Here is a 6,140-nt window from a genome sequence, read left to right on the forward strand (position 1 = left end):
AGAGCTCCACACTCGAGGGCAGTCCCAGCCTGAGCTCTTCCTCTCCTGGGTGGCTGTGTGGCTGCAGCCTGGCTGGTGTCAGGGCTGCACGGGGAGAAAGAGGTGTCAAGAAGGGTCTTACCCTTTCCCCTGCCCTCTCCTGTGATGTGCTGGCTCTGTTCTGGATCTGTTTTGCATCTCCTGAAGCTTGGGGAGCTGCTGTGGCAGTCTCACCACGTGCCCTGGCACCGTTCTCTTGGTCTGGGGTTGGCGTAGCTGCTCACATGGGCTGGGTCATGCTGCTCACTGGATTTAGGGGTGGGATAACACATTTTTCCTGCTGGACAGGGAATATGGATGAGCTTTGTGCTGTCTCCCCTAGTGCTCTGAGTTCCTCCACACCAACAGGGTCTGTTATTCTTTGGTGGCAGGGCCCAGCCTGAGTGTGTTGCTCCTGCTCTCTCCTCCTGTGGCACATTTTTCCTGTGATTTCTGGTCTTCTTACCCAAATTTTCAGCTTGCCAGAGGTGTGTGAGGAGATGTCTTGTGGTGGGCTCTGTTATGGGGACGAGATGGTCTCTGGGAAGATCCCCAGTAAATCCACAGGGTGAATTTGGCTGCCCCAGGTGGAAGGGATAATTCAGGCTGTGGTCAGAGGTGACCACCCCAGAGGGATGTGCTGCTCCTGGGGGTCTGCAGCTCATGGGGCAGCCTGGAGGACTGCAGCAACCTCAGACAAAATGTGGAGAAGCTTCATCTCAGGTGAACCCAGAGCTGCTGGGCTCCCAGCCAGGTGGGCTGGGGAAAGCTGGCCAAAGGTGGAGGTTGTGGATGTGGTGCCCTAAAAAGCTTTGGCTTGTTCAAAAAGTGGGTCCTTTCTGCATCTCAGCTGGAGCCCCCAACCCCAGGGAACCCCTCTGGTTTTAAACTGGCCGTGCCTCAGTTCTCCATCTGCACAAGAATAATTCCAAGCTCTTGCAGGGCTGCTCTCAGGCAAATTAATGTTTGCAAACCACTCTCAGATACTGCGATAATAAATGCTGTGAAAGCCCAGGAGAAAATTAATAGCTCATTATTTAGCCCGGGACTTCAATAGCATGCCATGCCCAGGACACAGGACTACATATTGAAGGATGAGGATAAAGAAAAATATTGAATAGCTGCTCATTAAGAGAGCACTATCCATCTGGTGTACGAAAGGGGCTTTTTCCTGCAGGAAAAAAAAGTGCTCCATGATCTTATTATTCCACTGCGTGTTGTGATGCACCCGTACAAGGGGACTGGGCTGGGGTTATCTGGATTCTGGCATTTTTCAAGTGCTTGACTGCTGCCCAGGCTCTCTTCTAACACCGGGGTTGGCTTTAATTTACAGCAAAGAGGTAAAAATGCCAGTAGATGGCACTCCAGAATATGGACCGTCATTGCTGGCTCCGGGAGACCAAGGAAGCCACAAATGGCTTCCCTGCACTGCTCTTCGTGTTCTCCTTCCACCTTTTCCTGGCCCGAGTTTGGTGCACAGAGCAAAGGAAAGACAAGTGGGAGAAGCAGCAGATGTTGTTTAGGTGGTCTCTGTGCTCTCCTTTGATCTCAATTTTGTTTCTACCCTTCGGGTTTAAATAACTTGTCTGGAAACCCTCCTGGGCTCTGCTGTTCTCAGCTGACCTTTTTTTTTTTTTTTTTTTTTACGCTTTGCTTACAGCTTGTCTGTAAAACGAGATGAGAACTTAATTTGAAAGCTGTAGTTAATTGACCTAAATAAGCTAAGAACCTTCTGTTGGCTTTAATGTACAAAAAATAAAAAACTTGCATAACCCTGGCTCTCCTTAAACGTCCTGTGGAGCAGCAGAGTGGTTTTCCTGGTGCATTCCCGAGCTGCTGCTCTTTGCTGGCAGGGGTTTGTGGTGTGGGATTGTGTGGAGAGCCCTGCCCTGGGGAATTTGTCGTGCTCGGTGCTGATGTGCAGGGCTGGGGAGGCAGCACCAGCCTGGAACAGCTCGATTGGACTGGGAAGGACAGAGCAGGGCAGTGAGTCTGCAGCAGGAGAGGGGCTGGCTGCAGACTGCTGGCGGGAAGCAAATCCTGGAGCTGCAGGAAGGTCTCCTCACATCTGCCTCGGTATTTGATCTGGCCACAGGGCCCTGTGCAGGCAGATTTCCTCACCCCGAGTCGCTGCAGGGCTGCCAGAAGTGAGGGAGGAGCAGACCCATTGCTAGAGGGGACAGGGGCTGGAAGAGCACCTGGTTTTCCAAGCACGACCTAGGGCTGACCCTTGAGACCCAGGATGACCTTTGTGATCCGAGAGCTGCTCCCTGCTGGCCCTGCAAGCCCAGGCTGCCTCCTGCCCTGCCCTCCCCTGCCACAGCTGTCCCCCAGCTCTCCCTCTGTGCCTCACCACTCTGGGGTTTGGGAAAACCAGTCCCAGGGGGACCACACAGCTCCACCCTGAGCAAGCAGGAGCCCTTAGGCTGGTTTATCTCCATTCAGGGCTGCCTGGAATAGCTGAAGCCAGAAGGAGGAGGACTGTCCACACCTGTATCAGTGCAGGGGTCTAAAATGCTTTTTGGCTGCGTTTACATCATTTTTCTAATCCAGACAAGTTCTTGGGGAAGCAAAAGGCTGGGGAAGGACAGAGAAGAGGATGGGAAGATAAAGGGCACAACATCAGCCTCCAGCTCAGGTACCTGCAACACTGAGGGGCTGGGCCCTGGGCATTGGCCAGGCATGGAGACCTTGGTTTTCACCTGGAAACCCCGGGTGAGCTTGGTCAGGACAGGAATCAGCCACTTCCCTTCCCTGGGCTGCAGTTTTCCTCTTGGAAGACAGGTCAGACAATAGCCTGGCTCCTTTGAAAGTTCTGGCAGTCCTGTGACTGAGATTTCCCTGCTCTACACATTCCCCAGGTGGAGCACCTGGGGCAGGTGGGAGGACAGACCAGGAATGAGACAGTAAAATGAGATTATGGATTGATGCACAGCACAGACAGGGCTGGGTGTGGCTTTCAGGAATGTGCTTTCCATCAGAGCCTTTCCTCCTCAGGTGTTTGCAGGCTCTGGGGGATGCAGAGGCAGCTGCAGGCCCGTGGTGCTGCTGGAGGAATCTCCTGGGTGTGCTCGGGGTGTTGGTGGCACTGGCTTGGGTGCAGGGTCAGAATGGATTAAGTGATTTGAAAAAAGAGATAAATGTGTCCAGGAATAACCAATTCAGCAGCGATTTGCTGTCTCAAAGCCCCTCCTTGATGGCACTGCTCCTCCAGGGTGTCATGGACCATCCAAGAATTGCCGACGCACTTCTAAGCTGGGCGGGAGCAGAGAATTCTGGAATATCCTGAGTTTGAAAGGGCCCTGGAAGGATCAGAGTCCAACCCCTGGCTTCAAACAGGACAACCTTGAAGTTGAACCATGCATCCAGGAGGGTTGTGCAGGCTGTGTTTGAGCCTATACATGACCACCTCCCTGGGGAGCAATTCCAGGGCTTGATCACCCTCTCAATGGAAGGTTCTTTAATCACAGCCCATATGATCTTCCTCTGATGCAGCTCTAAGGCAGCTTTTCCAGCCTCTTGTCCCTCATTCTGTACATACATCCAGGTTTGCACAGGCCCAGGTGCAGAATGTGGAAATTGTTAAATTTAATTCAATTCCTGATAGCCCAGAGCTCTGCTGTAGCAAGATCTCTCCATAAAGCCAAAAGGTCTCTCCTCTACCTTCATGAGAATCTACTGGACCTCCTAATATGACACTGTTGGCAGATTTACTTAGTTTGTGCTCAACTCCTCTGTCCAGGTAACTGATAAAACACAAGAGCACAGGCTCTGAAATTGAGGACAGTCTTGACTGGCCCCCAGCCAGATGTGAGCATTTGCTGTTGGAGCCTGACCCTTGTCCAGATGATTTGTACATGTCTAGATGCCTGCTGGACACTTTGTCCAGGTGGTTACTGTGAGAAACAGCATCAGGAGCTTTGCTAAAATTCCTAAAGCCCAAACCCACTGCCTCCCTCTGCCCACTGGGAGGGTAATTTTGGAATAAAAGAATATTCAGGGAGGGTCAGGCCTGACTGCCCCTTCATCAACCTTGGTTTTGTCCACTGGCTGAATTGTGTCTCAAGTGTTTTTCAGCAACTCCTGGAATGATCTTCTCCATAATTTCACCAGGCACTGATGTGAGACTGACAGGCCTGTAATTACCAGAGTTTTCATTCCTGCCCTTTTTGAAAATTAGAACGACATTTGGCAGCTCCCAGTTGCCTGGGACTGCTCTGGGTTCCCAGGACCATTGATGGATAACTGTGAGAGGGCTCACAACAACATCAGCCAACTCCTTCTGTCCCCTGGGATGAATCCCAGCAGCCTCCATTGCCTCAAAGGCATTCAGTTGGAGCAGCAAATTCTGTACAATTTCAAAGATAACTTATCACTCCCTGGGTCAGGATCCTCCAGCCTGGGGCTCCAGGCATCCCGGGGGCATAAAGAGAGACATGAAGGACTTAAATGTCTCTGCTTTATCTTCATCCCTTTTTGGGAGGTGACCAAACACCAGTGGCTGGGGTTTGGAGGGAAGAGGGAGCACAGACCCCGGGCTCAGAGCTAAATTCCAGTGGGGTCACCTCAAACCTCCACTCTGCTGGGAAATGTGGCCAGGGACCTGTTGCTGCAGGGATGTAAGAGCCTAGATGAGTGATGTGGGACTCTGAAGTGGCTCTTAATAAAGCTGCTGTTTATTGCATAGATGAAATTACAGCAATCTTGGGTCGTGGGTAAGAAGAGCCAGCTGAAAGTTCCCAGTCACAACTGAAAGCGTGCTTGAGAGACACCAAGTTCTGGTTATAATACATTTTATCTTTTTCTGTACTGAATATGCTAAATTACAACATCCAACCAGTAAAAAACACAAACCCTATAGAATCTACAAACAGCCTATTAGAAATACTACATTACTGTGTTATAATTTAAACCCCAAAAACTACTCTCTAGACCCCTTTTTTATTTTCTTCCTTGCCACATTGGCAGGGTCTCTCTGACCCTTGGACCCTTGGCATCCTTTTATTTGCCAAGGACATTGTTTAACCAACAGGGATCTTCCCTTCAGCTCACTCAACCATTATCTTTCCAGTTGTTCAGTCACTGACCAGTTTGACATCTTTTACATCAAAACTTGCTCTCATTTCTATTTCACTTACAGGTTTCCTATTCTCAGAGTCTTTTGCCAAGCAGCCATATCTGTGAGACTTTCCAGTTTCATCTTCCCCAGCACAGGGAGCCGTCCCTGCCATGGTAATTGAAATAATGACAGCCCAAGGCAGCAGAGGGGAAATCGCTGGCCGGGGACGCCGCCCGAGCCAGCAGAAGGAAACAGATGTTCCCCACTACATTTACTCTCTAAGTGAGAGTACAACAGCTGCAAAACAGCATTAAAATGGTAGCAGGGCTGTAAATACAGCCTCTAATTGCTGCACCAGGTAACGCCAGTCACAACAATCCAGCTTTCTCCCAAGGATGCTCCGCGAGCAGGTGGGATGGGTAAAGCCTTTCAAAAAATGTGTTTGTTGGGTTTTTCCTTTCCCTTTTATGGCACAGAGATAAACTTGCTCACTTAGGGCAGCGGAGGGGAGCGTCACAGCCTCTCTGCTTGGTGTATCTTTGGTACGTGGTGCTGAGAATAACCCGGGAGATGGGAACAGATCATCAAACACAGATTTGGGGACAGGGAGAGGTGGGTGGAGGAAGCTGCCAAGACTGGGAATAGTGTGAGCAGGAAGGGAAAGGAAGGAGCAGCAGTGAAGAGCTCTGAGAGACAGCATGAGTGACGGAGGCAGAAAATAGCTCTGAGCTGGGTGGCCCCAGCTGACTCCTTGGAAGTTACAGTGTTTGCTATGGAGAGGAGCAATTTGGGATTCTCTGGGTTCTGTCAATGCCTGAGTCACCTTGGTGGGGATGTAGTAAAAGTTAATTGATGGAAATATTCCCCCTGGTTCTCTGCTAACCACTCTGCTCACCATTCTGCCCTGGGGTTTATAACTGCTGAACACAGACTCAGCCTCTCTGACAGCTTCACAGCACTGGAGTTTCCCCTGCACATTCTGGGCTCTCCCCCTCTACAATTTAGGACATGCAAACACAAGGGAGTTTGGTTTTGTTGTTCATTTTTTTCTAAAACAGGAGTA

This window comes from Prinia subflava, chromosome 12 (genome assembly GCF_021018805.1).
Source record: "Prinia subflava isolate CZ2003 ecotype Zambia chromosome 12, Cam_Psub_1.2, whole genome shotgun sequence".
NCBI classification, from domain to species: Eukaryota; Metazoa; Chordata; class Aves; order Passeriformes; family Cisticolidae; genus Prinia; species Prinia subflava.